At 43.5% G+C, this 17192-nt stretch overlaps 1 protein-coding gene across 4 annotated transcripts in view; it reads right to left on the minus strand.

Annotated features, from left to right (window-relative positions):
• Positions 1-17192, minus strand: part of MED13L (mediator complex subunit 13L) — a 442118-nt gene that overhangs the window by 143047 nt on the left and 281879 nt on the right. The window lies entirely within an intron of this gene.

The following is a 17192-nucleotide window of genomic DNA, read 5'->3' on the forward strand; positions in this document are numbered from 1 at the left end:
GTGTTGGGAGGGGAGAATTCTGATAAAGGCCATGTCTAAACTATGAAAGTACTCCGATTTTACGGAAGTCGATTTTTGGGAACAGATTGTACAAAGTCGAGTGCATGCGTCCACACTAAGCACATTAATTCGGCGGTGAGCATCCACAGTACCGTAGCAAGCATCGACATTCCAAGCGGTGCACTGCGGGTAGCTATCCCACAGTTCCTGCTGCCCACTGGAATTCTGGGCTGAGCTCCCAATGTCTGATGGGGCCAAAAATTTGTCACGGATGGTTATGGGTAAATGTTGTCAGTGAACCTACCTCCCTCCATGAAAGCAACAGCAGAAAATCATTTCGCACCCTTCTCCTTGGATTGCCTGAGCAGATGCCATAGCACAGCAAGCATGGAGCCCATTCAACTCACCACAGCAGTTATGACCATTGTAAACACCTCGCACATTATTGTGCAGTTTATGCAGAACCAGCACCTGAAAAACCAGGCGAGGAGGCAACAGCAGCGCGGTGATGAGGACATGAACACAGATTTCTCTAAAACCGTGGTCCCCAACAATTTGGAGATCATGGTGTTACTGGGGCAGGCTCATGCCGTGGAACGCCAATTCTGGCCCCGAGAAACAAGCACAGACTGGTGGGACCGCATAGTGTTGCGGGTTTGGGATGATTCCCAGTGGCTCCGAAACTTTCACATGCGTAAGGGCACTTTCATGGAACTTTGTGACTTGCTTTCCCCTGCCCTGAGGTGCAAGAATACCAAGATGAGAGCAGCCCTCACAGTTGAAAAGTGAGTGGCAATAGCCCTGTGGAAGCTTGCAACGCCAGACAGCTACTGGTCAGTCAGGAATCAGTTTGGAGTGGGTAAATCTACTGTGGGGGTTGCTGTGATGCAAGTAGCCAATGCAATCACTGAGCTGCTGCTATCAAAGATAGTGACTCTGGAAATGTGCAGGTCATACTAGATGGCTTTGCTGCAATGGGATTCCCTAAATGTGGTGGGGCCATAGATGGAACACATATCCCTGTCTTGGGACCGGACCACCAGCGCAGCCAGTACATAAACCGCAAGGGGCACTTTTCAATGGTGCTGCAAGCACTGGTGGATCACAAGGGATGTTTCACCAATATCAACGTGGGATGGCCGGGAAAGGTACATGACGCTCGCGTCTTCAGGAACTCTGGTCTGTTTAAATGGCTGCAGGAAGCGATTTACTTCCCAGACCAGAAAATAACTGTTGGGGATGTTGAAATGCCTATAGTTATCCTTGGGGACCCAGCCTACCCCTTAATGCGCTGGCTCATGAAGCCATACACAAGCACCTTGGACAGTAGTAAGGAGCTGACTCGCTCTGACCTCAGCGAAACCAATATTCTCATTGTTATTGCTGCTTGCTGTGTGCTCCACAATCTCTGTGAGAGTAAGGGGGAGACGTTTATGGCGGGGTGGGAGGTTGAGGCAAATCACCTGGCCACTGAATATGCACAGCCAGACACCAAGGCGGTTAGAAGAGCACAGCAGGAAATGCTGCGCATCAGAGAAGCTTTGAAAACCACTTTCATGACTGGCCAGGGTACTGTGTGACACTTCTGTTTGTTTCTCCTTGGTGAAAACCCACCCCCTTGGTTGCCTCTAAATTCCCTGTAAGCCACCCACCCTCCCCCCTTCGATCACAGCTTGCTTGCAAAGGAAATAAAGTCACTATCATTTAAAAAACATGTATTCTTTATTAATTGATTATAAAAATAGGGAGATAACTCAAAAGGTAGCCCAGGTGGAGTGTGGGAGGAGGGGAGGAGGGAACGAAAAGGCCACTTCAAAACTTGTTGAATGACAGCCTTCTGTTGCTTGGGCTGTCCACTGGGGTGGAGTCCTTGGGTGCCCGGAGCCTCCCCCACCCGCATTCTTGGGCGTCTGGGTGAGGAGGCAATGGAACTTGGGGAGCAGGGAGGGCGGTTAAACAGGGGCTGCAGCGACAGTCTGTAATCCTGCTGCCGTTCATGAACCTCCACCAGACGCTGGAGCACGTCCGTTTGATCCCACAGTAGCCCCAGTGTTGCATCATGCCTCCTCTGATCTTCCTGCCACCACCTCGCCTCATGTTCATTGGGCACTTTCCTGTACTCTGCTATTGTGTCCCTCCACACATTCTGCTGAGCTGTGTCAGTGCCGGACGACTGCATGAGCTCAGAGAACATTTCATCGTGCGTGTGTTTTTTTCGCTGCCTTATCTGAGATAGCCTTTGAGACGGAGGAGGAAGGCTTGAAACATTTGCAGCTGCTGGAGGAAAAAAAGGGAGTGAAGTATTTAAAAAGACATATTTCGCAGAACAATGGCTATACCCTTTCACAGTGAACAACACTATTCACATTACACAGGACATGTGATTTTGGTACCATTTTGGTACCAAGGTCGCATTTTGCATCTTATATTGAGTGCCTGAGGCTTTGGTGTTAGAGATCACACATGCAGTTCCGGGCAACAGAATTCAGCTTGCAGGCGGCCATGGTAAGCCATAGACTTTCGGCTTCTGCAACCTTCATAACAGCAGCGCCCTCCTCTCCCATACCAAGCAAAGCACGCTGAGTTGGCTATTTAGTGCTGTGGTTTTCCTGTTAATGTGCAGCAGCAGAAACCAAACTAACCCCTCCCACATCCAATTCTCTGGGATGATTGCTTTACCCCTCACCCCACCGCGTGGCTGGTATCAGGGAAGATCCCTGCTAGCCAAATGCGAACAGCTCAGCACCAATGCCCCCCCCCCACCGCGTGACTAACTGCAGGGAGGATTTCTTTTCAGCCATAGGCAAACAGCCCAGTAGGAATGGCCGCCTCTGAATGTCCCCTTAATTAAATTCCCCTATTTCAACCAGCTTACCATGAACGATATCACTCTCCTGAGGATAACAGAGAGAGAAAAAAAGGATGTTGCTTGAATGCCAGCAAACACCAGGACTATACGCTGCCAGGCTTTGCCAGGCAATGATACCAGATTACTTGGTACTAGCATGGCGTAGTAAAGTGTCCTACCATGGAGGACGGAATAATAATATTTTAAAAGGTACAGTCACCAGAGGTCCCTACTCCAGCTTGGTTGGGTTGGGAGGGTATTTCAGTCAGGGTGATAAAAAGATCCTTGCTGTCGGGGAGAACGGTGTGCTGTGTGCTCTCCTCAAGCTCATCCTCCTCATCTTCCCTGTCCACAAAATCCTCAGGCCTGGCGGAGAGTACCCCATCATTGGAGTCTACAGACAGGGGTGGGGTAGTGGTGGCGGCCCCCCCTAGAATTGCATGCAGCTCACCGTAGAAGCGGCATGTCTGGAGCTCTGTCCCGGAGCGTCCGTTTGATTCTTTGGTTTTCTGATATGCTCATCTGAGCTCCTGAAGTTTCACGCAGCACTGTGTTGCGTCCCTGCTGTAGCCTCTGTCCCTCATGGCCTTGGACATTTTTTGAAATGTTTTGGCATTTCGTCTTTTGGAATGTAGTTCTGATAGCACGGATTCCTCTCCCCATACAGCGATCAGATCCAGTACCTCCCGTTTGGTCCATGCTGGAGCTCTTTTTCGATTCTGTGACTGCATGGTCACCTATGCTGATGAGCTCACCTGGCCAAACAGGAAATGAGATTCAAAAGTTCCCGGGGCTTTTCCTGTACACCTGGCCAGTGCATCCGAGTTCAGAGTGCTGTCCAGAGCAGCCACAATGGTGCACAGTGGGATAGCTCCCAGAGGCCAATACCTTCGAATTGGGTCCACACTAACCCTAATTCGAAACGACAATGTTGATTTCAGCACTAATCCCCCCGTTGGGGAGGAGTGCAGAAATCAGTTTTAAGAGCCCTTTATGTCAGAAAAAAATGGCTTCGTTGTGTAGATGGCTGCAGGGTTAATTCTATTTAACGCTACTAAATCCGACAAACTCGTAGTTTAGACCAGGCCAAAGAAAGGCCTGAAGAAGGGTGAGAGGGGAGTAAGAGTGAAGGTTGTAATGTGTGGTCTGTAGGGTACGGTAGTTGTAATGGTAAGGTGTGTGCTTGTGGAGAAAGGAATAGAAGGTATGTACCGTGAGTTGGCCTTAACCTTTCTTTCCTTTCTCATTATGACTTTATTCAACACCCAGACTGACTACCCACCTAATTTCACTGGCTGGCTGAAACAGATTTTTATTGTAAGTGAAATCTAAACTTCATGGTAAAGTAAGATTGCTTTCAACATTTATAAACAGTCCTAAGAATCATAAATAATATCATTTTGGGGTGAAAATACATACATTCTACAAAGATGGTTTATCTTTATGACTTTCTTGTACTTATTCTTGTGTAAATGATGGAGTGAGTCAGCAGAAGATTCCTTATTAAGGGGGAAAAAAGTCTGTATTTTTCTTTTATTTCAGGTTTTAAAAACTTAGAAATTCACTTACTGTGATTTGAAAATTCCAAGAACTGAAGGAAGCCAGGTAAGTCTGCAACCACCACTGTTAGTGAAAAACCTGACCCTTCACAAGAAAGTGTTGATAAAGGTCTCAACAGGGTATTAAAATGGTCAACAGTGAAAGAATGCTGGTTGGCTCTTTTGAGTCATAAAGAAACCATATTCAAATAGGGGCTAACCATTATACCGTGAACAGAATATATCTAACAGTACAGTTCAGTTTGGTACCTAATAAAGAAATAACTGAAACCAATATTGAAAAACAGCTCAAACTGCTCAGTTCAGCACCAATATCAGAATGAGAGGAGGGGAACCTCACGCCAACTAAATTAGAAAATAGGGTGAGATACGGTAACAGTACTGCTGCTTTAAAAAGCATATTTGTATATCCACTTTGTTCACAACTCAAGGGGGAAAGAGAGGCAATGCTGTTCTAGTGACATCATGGCTGCATTTTTGCTACTTAAAGCTTGTTACCATAGCAACAGCTAATGTCTCAATGTCACACCACGCATAATTACTGACTGAAAACGAAATGTGCCACAATCAGAACACTTACGTAGTCAGAGACAGGAAAATAGCCTTATTTCACCTGGGCATTAAACAAAACCCTTTACTCCACATAAATCTAATGTTTTTATTTTGTTAATATATACCAAAAAGAGAGCGCTATAAATCCAACAGGCTATAAAGATGCAGTGTTACTATTTACAGTTACATTCTACTCTAGAAGAACAGAATATTCACAGATGAGAGCATCTTTATGTTTAATCAGGGCGTCTATTGCTGCTTTTGGAAGAGCCTAAGCTTTGAAAGCATTCTTACAGAGCAGCAGCAAAGAGCTGTTCACATGCAATGTTTTTAGATCTTTGGGAGATGAGAAATTGTCATGTGTACAAAAGCTCTGAGATACTGGTGTTTTTTTGAGACAAAACTGCTCTTATTGCTCATTTTTTAGGACAAATGCAAAGGATACAATTGCTCCCTGGATATACGTGCATCATTCCCAGGAATTTAATGTGATCCATGCATGCACACAGAGAAAAGAATATTCTATACCAGTGGTTCTCAACCAGGGGCCTGGGGCCCCCTGGGAAGCCCCAAGCAGGTTTCAGGGGCTCTGCCAAGAAGGGCCAGCATTAGACTTACTGGAGCCCAGGGCAGAAAGCCGATGCCCCACCATATGGGTCTGAAACTCTGGGCCCTGAATCCTGCCACCCAGGGAGGAAACTGAAGCCTGAGCAATGTAGCTTCACGGGGGGCCCTGTGGCATGGGGCCCCAGACAATTGCCCTGCTTGCTGCCCCTTGCTTTATATGCAGAAAACCAGTTATTGTAGCACTGGTGGGCCATATAGTGTGTGTGTGGGGTGGCGGGGGAGTGGTCAGAAAGAAAAAGGTTGTGACTCTGTTCTATACCTCCAGTCACTGAAAAAACTTAAGTATTCAAAACAAATTATAACATTTTTTTTTAATTTTAAAACATTCTGCTGTTGGATTGACACATGAAGGAATTGTTTTTCCATCAGAGGTTATTTTTAAAAAATCGTGTTTCGTTAGTGAGGGGGGCGGGTAGAGTCTCTTCAGGCAAGTGGAAGGAGTGTGCCCTGCAGAGAGTGTACAGAGGAGGAAGGAAAAGAAATACAAGAAGTTAGGAAAGCCTTCTCCCTTCTCTCCTCTGGAGGAAAAAACATCTTTCCTTTCGGACGGTCATGTCCTCTTTCCCCTAAGAATCCTTTTTGTTTTATTTACCCCTCTTCCACAGCTCTGACCAGACTGCAAACTCAACCTAACAGAGCACAAGAGCAGGCCAAATGGCTCTAGCCAAGGCCTCATCCCTACCCCAGCAAATTCAACAACATGATCACATTGCATTTCTCTGTGCATGTGCAGTAAGGGTGAAATACACCACTGTGCAGAGGGCTAGAAAAAGGCTTACACATCCACATATACCCTAAAATATAGAATTTAAGTGGGATGTAAGTGGTTCATGGTCCCCATGTTGGCTCCAATTTCACTTTAAGTAAAATCAGAAAGTTTTAATTTCACACTTGTCATGGAATGAAAGGGCGCAGAAAGGTTTTGCTAGGCTTAAACAACTGTTTGTAAATGGCTCAGATAAAAACAAGAACTATTATTATTTCTGCTTTTTATAAAGTAGCTATTTTTCTCCTATTGCTCAGAATAACAAACCCTATTTCACTTTTGGCAGACCTGCCAACTATGGGTTTTCCCTACAGATTAAGGGGTTTGAGACCCTCTTACAGGTTTGTAAGGAAAATCCATCAGTCTGTGGAGAAAAACCCTTCTGATTGGTTGGTCTTCCCCATTCCCCTGTCTCCTGAGAAGGACAACCAATCAGATCTCCTACAGTTGGCAATCATTGCTCCTCCCCCTAACTCTCCCATCACCACCTCAAGAATGAAAAGAAGTTTTCAAGGAGGGGAGAGAAAAGTCAAACCATTTTCACAAGAGATGGGGAAGAGAAAGCAGAAACAGGGTAGCTCCTCAGGCTGGCTCTGCTCCCTCTTTCCCCTTCCCTTCTCCCTTTGTAAGAAATAGGTTGGCTCCTCTCTGCTCCTTCCTCCTCCCCTACCCCTGGAACACCAGGCCCATAAAGGGGAGGACCTGCTGGAGCTGCCCCACATCCTGCAGGATGGGGGGAAAGGGAAGAACATATAAAGCTGCCCCTTTCCCAGGCTAAGGAGGGAGGATAACAAACCTTTGCCATGCAGAGGTATGCAGGGGTTGTGGCGGGAGGACAACAGTGGATGGGCAATGCAAAACTGATTGATGTGGGGGTGGAGGATGCATAACAGACTGATTTGGGGGTGCTAGGTGTGCAGTTAATTAATATGGGACTGTCAGATGGGCAAATGTGATGTAAGTGTATATTGTGTGGCAAGATGGCCAATTTTAGTTTGGTGGGTCCTGTGCTTTTCTTGGCGGGGAGCTACGATGCCACCCTTTGCCCCTGCTCTTAGGTGCTGAGAGCCCTGCTACTAGCCCGGGAAGCTGATAGAGGAGGGAAGCGGGGGAGGGGTCTGGGTTTGCTCCTCACTCTGAGTCCCAGCCCCTCTCAACCCCTGTGGGTTTCTTACCCTTGTCCCCCTTAGGTGGGGTTACCCTTAGTCCTTAGATGCTGGAGGGGAAGGGAGTCTCCCTGTCCTGCTGGGCAGAGTCTCCCTTACTCCAATTCTCAGGTCTTCCAAATCTCTCAACACACCTCCAAGCTCCAATCCTTCCTCCTCCTCTGTCTGCCTGACGCAGGGGGTTTTATTAGGTTCCTAACAGGGCCCTAATTGACTGCAGGTGCTCCAATTAACCTGCAGTCACCTTCCCTAGTCTACAGGGAACCACGCCTTAATTAGCCTTGAGCTTATATATCTAGCACTCTCCCACCGCTCCCTAGCCCTCCTGTATCACAACTAGCAAATGTTGTTGGCGGACATGTTTCTGGGTAATATTTTGAACCATGAATAATATACATGCAGATTCAAAGTAAATCAATTGTTTGCTGGTAACATGCCTGAAAAGCTAATATATATGGACATTTTATTATGTCCAAGAGTAGGGAACAGAGAAGATGTCAGAAGCTATAAAAGCTTTTGCTGCATTCCTGCTGAGAACCCAGGAACATAAACATTTTATTCATGCCCTCCGTACAACACTTATTTGGTTACCTTTATAATATGAAGAGACTGAAGTAAGTGTGTACTGAGTAATGGCACTTTTTTTATTCTATGCAGAGTGTGTTTTAAGCTGTATAGATTTAATAAGTATCTCTCAGCAAATGTGTTTTCTGTATCTTTCTTTGCGGGTGGAGGGGGGAGAAAAAGACTCATCTTAGCCACCCTTAATTTTTTTAAACAACTTGATTATTTTTTGACAAAAATGTGTTTTATAGTGTTCTGAATCAACATTTAGCAGTGAAACAAGTTTCTCTCCTGCGGTATTTCAAGATTTAAAAATTCCCAATTCACGTTTACAAGCTCTTCTCACATATATATGGAGAACAGATAACCGAATCAGTTTACAGTCATTAATACTTTCAAATTTCCTGCCCGCAAAACATTCACTTAACAGAAAAACTAAGGAATAATAAAACTTTGCAGCTTCTTAACAGCAAGCAACACAAGGACAAACATGCCTGGAACAAAAGCAATTGAACAACAGGTGAGGATTTATTTTCAGATAAACAACATGTCCTATTTAGGGGAGGAAGAGAGTTGATGTTTCTCTCTATATACCATTTAAATCACTGTGGTAAATATTAGTGTAACAATGCAACTTTAAAAGATTAACACAAATAAAGGAATAACTTTTTGGTTTTTTTTAATTCTTTCTGATCGTCAACCAGTATATTCAAGGAAAAAAAATACACAGTACAATCTACTGGTATGCAACTGACAATTTCTATAACCACATAAGGCAAAATAAAATGGTGTGTGCAATAAAATTATGTGCCTGTATATTTGCAATCAGTGTGTGTGTGTGCATGCGCACATGTGTGTACCACAGATGGATCAGAGTTAACAAACACAATTTCTAGTGCTTGACTTATGATTCCATAGGAGGGTTGGATGATTAAAAAAAAAAAAAAAAAAGACAACGTTTCAGAGCCTGTGTGTTTTACTGACTACTCTATACACTAGAACACCAAAATAGGATTACAAAAATGCAAAATCTGATTTTTCTTTAAATTAGTATAAGGATGAGACCAAATCTTATTTGCCTACCATTTCAGTGTAAACCCCACCACCGATACCACAAATACAGTATCAGTTCATCTTAAAATCTTACCTGAAAAATTCACTTAGATTGGTTTGCATATAAGCAATCTCATATAGGTTGAAAAGTTGGACAAAAAACCCCAAGAAAATGATAAATATCAATGTATCTAGTTTTGGCAATGTACATCGAGAGGTATCACAGGGATTGGTGCTAATGCATCTTTATTAATGATGAAGACAAAGAGGATTAACAGTTTATTAAATTTATAGATGGCACTAAACAGGGAGGTGCAGAGTATCACAAATGGGGCAAAGCAACCTAGTGAGGCCAAATGTATAAGCAAGAAAAAAATAAAATTAGATTCAACCTGGAATACATTAATGTTGAAAGAAATACAGAAATAAAATCCACTGTAAATTAGATATGTAATTGCAATGCAACATGGTAGTACAAAAACAGCTAATGCAATTTTGGATTGTACACACAGATGAATTACATCACAAACTACAGAGAGAGCGTTCCCTCTTTGCCTGGATAGCCTGTAGCCCCAAAACTGCAATTATTTACAGGTTATCAATATCAGAGATTAGACAGAGTTCAGAGTAGAACAGCAAAAATAATTCAAAGGTTAGACGGATTTACATATGAAGAAAGAACTGTGTTGTGTTTATGGACTATTACAGAATTACTACTTACAAGTACAGTAAAACTGACTTAGAGACCACCTGTCATGAGCGACTAATTGCAAGAGGCCACAGAACTTTTTACCCTAGCGACCACCTGTCATCTGCAATCAGTGACCACATTTTCTTATTCCCATCAGAGCTGGGTGCCTGGCCAGCAGTTGCTGCTTTCCACTCTGCCTTTAGAGCTTGACAGCCAGAGAGTGGCAGCTGCTGGCTGGGCGCCCAGCTCTGAAGACAGTACTGCCACCAGCAACAGCGGAGAACTAAGGGCGGCATGGTATGGTACAGTATGGTGTCAGGTTTTGTGTGTCCAGTGCTTTTTACAGCCCAAATCCAAAGCAGGCTCGGTCTTCCATTCACTACTGCACTAACAGAAGGCATATGGTGCTGGAGTGGCATGATCTTTCTTTTGCTTCGGCCCTATAAAACTACATCCCCCAGTTCCATAGTATGCTCAGTGTCACACACGTACAGTCCTTTTACTCGGGCTGCACTTGCCCTTTGAGCATTGTGCCATATCTCAGGGGGAAAAAAAGTAAAACTGAGCAGAGCTGACTGAGTGAAATATGTTATAAAACAATTCTGTAATTAAGATTTCTCACTTAAATGGATAGTTCAGCATCAGCTATATACTCAACAAAACCATCCTGTCAGAGCATCAATAATCATGTCTTTGCTAATGCTGCAACCTTAAACAAAAATTTATTTTTTCCCCTCCTTGTTAATACTTCTGTGAACTTGAACAGAACACAGAAGCCCCTCACTGGCTGAGTTACAGCAGCAGCAGAATCCGATAGCTCTTTATTCTCCTTGCCAAAATGCCATATTTCATGCATGCGATATCACTCCTATGAGCTATATCTCCTGGATGACATCACAAACAATAATTACTTTTTTGGACTTGCAGGAGTACTTATTCAAAAGTAACTGTTGATTTTGGGTGTCACAATTTTTGGGTGTCCAATTTCAAACATAATGAACCAGATTTTCGGAACGTACACAGTCAATCAGAAATCAATCTCCTTTTTAGGAGTCTCAAATTAGTCATGCAAAAATTGAGACACCCAAAATTTCTAGTAATTTTTCAAAATGTACGCTGCAGTTTTAAAATGGTTACCCATGTAAGCTTAGTCTATGTTAACAATTTAGTTTTATTCAGTTAGAATGATTAAAAGTGCCTATCTACAGCCTTTACTGTCTACTAGCAATTTTCAGGAAACCTGCTCCACAACTGATAGCAGTTGATTTGTGTAAGGAGGACTCAGTTGTTTTTACTATTGTGTTATCTAGACCTACATTCAGCAGACTTGTATGACACATTGATTAAAAACACATGAGTTTTTAATGGAGCAGGACCTGTGGGAGTACAAGGGGAAGGTTTAAAAAGAACTGCTAGTATAGATGCCACCACAGTATCCTTATTAACAGATACAGACCTCACACCATTATTAGACAATTATATATTTTGCTACACAGAGGTATTCTGTAAGTTGTACTTTAGATGTCTGCACACAGTTAAGGACCTTAATTTTTGTATGCCAGACACAGATACTATAGCTAAAAATAAATACAAAACAACTATATAAGCAAATATGGAAAATTAAGGTTGAGAAAACAAACAGAATAAACCCCTTAAGGTGCAAGTTAGACAAAGATGCTACGCAGAATAGTAAGCCATTAAATATAGTAGGTGATCGAACAAATAACTGTCAATTCACATGTGGTTTCCTTTTCCCCACTGTATTCTATCTGCTTCATTAACATAAATAAAAAGCAGACCTGGCAAAGATTCTTGTTCAGACACATTCACAAAACTATTTTCATTTGTTCTTTTTCACACCGGGCAAAAATGTGAGCGTTATTTCAGAGATTTCTTTAGGACAGAGCAATTAGTACAGATTCTTGCTCCAACTTCTGTGTACCAGATTTTAGTCTGACTTTACTTTTGTTTTTCCAGGACACTTGCCCTCTTAGCTTCCTCCCTTCGACAATTTAAGAATCACTCCCTCCATTCCTAGTTTGGACAGCATGCCAGTTTTGGAATGAACTGAAACAGAACCACAGAAGACCCTGCTGTCTAAGGTATAGCTGGAACTGTGACAAATACTGTTACAGTTTGGTGTTGCTCACTGAAGAAAAGCCAAATTAGCACTGTCTGCATGCATGGGTTTAGCTCCTTCACTGCAAATACCACTTGGAACCCTGTGCTGCAAAAAAAGGCAATGATTTTTAACATACAGTGGACTTTTAATTAACATAAAGGTGTCATGGGAATCAAAAGTTTGATCCACAAATAGAAACAAAATTACTGTACAATAAAAATCAATAAAGCACTAAAACCCACAGACTGCTACACATAATCATTTGTAGACTTTCCCCAAAAGTGCCAGGACTAACACTATATGTCTGCTCAAAAACTAGAAGTGATCTAAAAATCCAAAATCTAAGAGGAGAAGCGTGGAGGAAGGAAATTTAAAACTGTTTCACCTACAGTGTAATCAACACATAGACTAAATTACTATGGGGGATACAAACACATTTAAGGGACACCTACATTTATTTCAGAGGAAGAAGAGAATCGATAGCTGTGGTGAAAAAGAAAGAAGCTGGCATTAATAGCATACTGGATGATAATCTGATCTAATAGTTAGAATAGTAGACAGGTAGTTGGGACTCCTGAGTTATATTCTCCTCTCATCAATGCAGCTTTAAGTGACCTTAGCCAAGTCACTTAACCTCACATTCCCTATTTGTGAAATATGGGTAATGATATTTGACCACCTTTGTAATGCCCTTTGAGAGCTCAGATGAAAGACACTATACTGAAGTGCAAATGTTATGTTCTATAACAGTGGTCCCCAAACTTTTGAGGATCGTCCCTTTCTCCCCCCTCCCGCCCCCAGGCCACCCCCCGCCCCCGTCCCCAGGCTAGCAGGGCCACAGCTCTGGGGGGCCGGGGTGGGGACAGACAGGGATAAGTGGGCCAAGGCTGGGGCAGCAGCTGGGAGCGGGGCTGTGGCCAGGGGCCGAGACTGGGAACAGAGCTGCAGCCAGCAGCAAAGCTGGGGGCTGGCACTGGGCCATCAGCAGAGCTGCACCAAGGCTAGGGACAGGGTCAAGCGCAAGGCAGATAGCACGAAGGGGCTGGGTGGCACTCCCTGCCCCTGTGGGGGTAGCCTGGGCCCTGCCATGCCCTGTGCCCCCTCAGAGGGGCATGCCCCACACTTTGGGGATCTCTGTTCTATAGGATGCAAAAGAGCAATGAACCATGCTAAAACTCACACCACCAAACTGACATTCTGAAGTGGCCCATTTAGGTTTTTGCTGATAATTATGCTTTAATGAGAAGCAATATCACAAAACCCAATTGGACTCACTCATATTTCTAAATATTTTCCAAGTTACTTCAGCAAATTAACTGCTGTTGTAACAAGACGTAACTGTTTAATTCCTCAGTCTCTTCAGATTGGTATTGTATTAGTCTACAACAGTGGTGCCCAAACTTTTCCTGTGGTGGCCCAACTTACCAGGTATGGAATCTGTCCGCTTCCAGCCTCCATTACTTTACAGTTGGCTCAACAGAAGAGCTTGGGCTGAAGGCAAAGATGAGGGCTGAACTGGGGATGGAGAAGGAAACGGGGCTAGAGGCGGAGCTGGCCTAGGGGCAGAGAGGGAATGAGGGCAGACCTGGACTGGAGGTAGAACGGAGCTCTTGCTCATGACAGAGCTAAACTGGGGGTGGACCAGAGCTGCAGCTGGGGGCGAAGCTCAGGCTAGGGAGAGAGCAGAGCTGGGTGGCACTCCCTCTCTGCTTCCTGTGGGGGCTGGCCAGCGCCCCGCCATGCGCTGGCCAGTGCCCCGAACGTTCCTCCATACCCCTTAGGGGCACTGTGCCCCACAGTTGGGGGACCACTACGCTACAAGGAACCAAATGTCATCATTCCTCACCTGTTCGGAGTCTGATTTTTAAGCCTTCTTGCCACTTCCATCCCCCATATCTTGCAAATATATTTATAAAAGGCTTTTTTGGGAGGAGAAAATAAACGCTCCGATGGAAATTTTTTTTCCACACAATCACTTTGTGGAAATCACCTGAGCAATTTAGTGATGTGGAAATTGTTCAGTTTGCTTAATGCACAATACAATCGTGCTCACAGTGCGAGATTCTTAACTCTTTCACACGCACACAACCAGTGACCTGCACTGAATGAGAGGGGAGAAGCTGATTCCAGCAGTGCGTATGTTATATTAAATAATATGATATATACTATATACATAAAAAGAAAAGCGATGAAGTGAGCTGTAGCTCACGAAAGCTTGTGCTCAAATAAATTGGTTAGTCTCCAAGGTGCCACAAGTACTCCTTTTCTTTTTGCGAATACAGACTAACACGGCTGTTACTCTGAAACTATATACATAAGTATAGGTTACATATTTGTATATTTGATAACTATTAGGTCCAGCAAGTATAATAAAATCTACTGGGAGATCTACAGTGATACACAGAATCATAGAATATCAGGGTTGGAAGGGACCCCAGAAGGTCATCTAGTCCAACCCCCTGCTCAAAGCAGGACCAATTCCCAGTTAAATCATCCCAGCCAGGGCTTTGTCAAGCCTGACCTTAAAAACCTCTAAGGAAGGAGATTCTACCACCTCCCTAGGTAACGCATTCCAGTGTTTCACCACCCTCTTAGTGAAAAAGTTTTTCCTAATATCCAATCTAAACCTCCCCCACTGCAACTTGAGACCATTACTCCTCGTTCTGTCATCTGCTACCATTGAGAACAGTCTAGAGCCATCCTCTTTGGAACCCCCTTTCAGGTAGTTGAAAGCAGCTATCAAATCCCCCCTCATTCTTCTCTTCTGCAGGCTAAACAATCCCAGCTCCCTCAGCCTCTCCTCATAACTCATGTGTTCCAGTCCCCTAATCATTTTTGTTGCCCTTCGCTGGACTCTCTCCAATTTATCTACATCCTTCTTGAAGTGTGGGGCCCAAAACTGGACACATCCATAGAACAGTTAGAGCTTCAAAACTAGAACAGTTTCAAGAGACTTGAATATATCTATCATCAGTTTATTCTGGTACAAGTATTCAGGATAAACCTCTCCAGAGCTTGGCAACATAATAATTAGTAACTGTCAGCAACCAAAGGGGTTATGCACAGTCTAACAAAGGAAAGTTAGAGTGATGAAATATAGTATTCTTCCATCTTCAGCACAAATATAATCTGCCATCAAACTTAAAGCAGCACTGGAAAGAATGGTTTCCATTTAACATGCTACAGTTGGAGCACATCTTGACTAGAGATAAGAAAAGCAGAAACTGTCCATTTAATTTAAGGTGCATAATCATTTCTGCTTCTCCTATTTCACCCATTTTTTACCCAAAAAAGCAACTTCTTCCAAACAAGAATCAGTAGAACAAATACAACTACTACCTCAAGATTATGTACGTATGCACATGTAGAAGATGTGTATTAACCTCTGGAACAGCATGGAGCAATGAGCTATGATTTCCAGGTGTAGTAAACCCTATTAAGACTAGGGCTAGGGGTTTTCCCTGCTTATGCCTTAACTGACGAATAATCATATCTAACTATCAAATAATGGCAATTATTGGGATTGTAGTTGTACCTTTGACATAACCAAAGGTATTGCCCCTTAATATTATAACAAAGACTAATCCGTAAATCATTAATAGTATGATTTATCTGGCAAGACTAATGCTTTTCAAAGAGTTTGTATCCTTTCCATTCTGAACCTCTCTCCATAAAGTAGAAAGGGACGTTTCTTCCAGAGGCTACAGAAGGTAAAGAAAAAATAAATATATATAAACAGCCGCCAAGTTTTGTGCTGCTCTTTTTCTAATATTTTATGCAAACAATTTAATGAGACAATGTGCATAATTGCACATAATTTGCAAATATATTTATAATCTGATTTTAAAAAAAAGACTGCAGATTTAGTGCTGGTGAAAGGAACTGCCTTGATAGCCCTGTTGAACGATGCACTCTCTTTATCTAAAGGGCAGCAGGAAGGTAAGTTTCTCTGCTGGCAAGCCTCCACTCTTACGTAGGGAGAAGACTTCCTTAAAGTGTAAAAGGGATACTTCAGTCTCCATGGCCCATGAAGTTCTTGGACTCTCTTCTGAGTCTGATAATTAATACGAAACATGGTGGTGAATTTGTGACATGGGAGCTGGAACTGAGAACCACCAAACTCATCACATATATGGGCCACAAAATAATCTTTAGATGGCAATATTCCCACTGAGATGCGTTGGATTCATACTGTGACCTATAGGTCAGGAGGTGTCTGAATTCACTTCTAAATACAGTATTCTGCAATATAAAATAATTTTAATTATTATAATTATTCAAGGATCCTCAGACTAACACAAACCCCTCTCACATGGGTCATTCAGCAGGGTTTGAACCAATCCTAAACATAAAAAAGAAGCTTACAAGAAGTGGAAGGTTGGACATATGACCAGGGAAGAGTATAAAAATATTGCTCGGGCATGTAGGAATGTTATCAGGAGGGCCAAATCGCACCTGGAGCTGCAGCTAGCCAGAGATGTTAAGAGTAACAAGAAGGGTTTCTTCAGGTATGTTGGCAAGAAGAAGAAAGCCAAGGAATGTGTGGGCCCCTTACTGAATGAGGGAGGCAACCTAGTGACAGAGGATGTGGAAAAAGCTAATGTACTCAATGCTTTTTTTGCCTCTGTTTTCACTAACAAGGTCAGCTCCCAGACTGCTGCGCTGGGCATCACAAAATGGGGAAGAGATGGCCAGCCCTCTGTGGAGATAGAGGTGGTTAGGGACTATTTAGAAAAGCTGGACGTGCACAAGTCCATGGGGCTGGACGAGTTGCATCCGAGAGTGCTGAAGGAATTGGCGGCTGTGATTGCAGAGCCATTGGCCATTATCTTTGAAAACTCGTGGCGAACCGGGGAAGTCCCGGATGACTGGAAAAAGGCTAATGTAGCGCCAATCTTTAAAAAAGGGAAGGAGGAGGATCCTGGGAACTACAGGCCAGTCAGCCTCACTTCAGTCCCTGGAAAAATCATGGAGCAGGTCCTCAAAGAATCAATCCTGAAGCACTTGCATGATAGGAAAGTGATCAGGAATAGCCAGCATGGATTCACCAAGGGAAGGTCATGCCTGACTAATCTAATCGCCTTTTATGATGAGATTACTGGTTCTGTGGATGAAGGAAAAGCAGTGGATGTATTGTTTCTTGACTTTAGCAAAGCTTTTGACACGGTCTCCCACAGTATTCTTGTCAGCAAGTTAAGGAAGTATGGGCTGGATGAATGCACTACAAGGTGGGTAGAAAGCTGG

This window comes from Lepidochelys kempii, chromosome 15 (assembly GCF_965140285.1).
Source record: "Lepidochelys kempii isolate rLepKem1 chromosome 15, rLepKem1.hap1, whole genome shotgun sequence".
Lineage (NCBI taxonomy): Eukaryota > Metazoa > Chordata > Testudines > Cheloniidae > Lepidochelys > Lepidochelys kempii.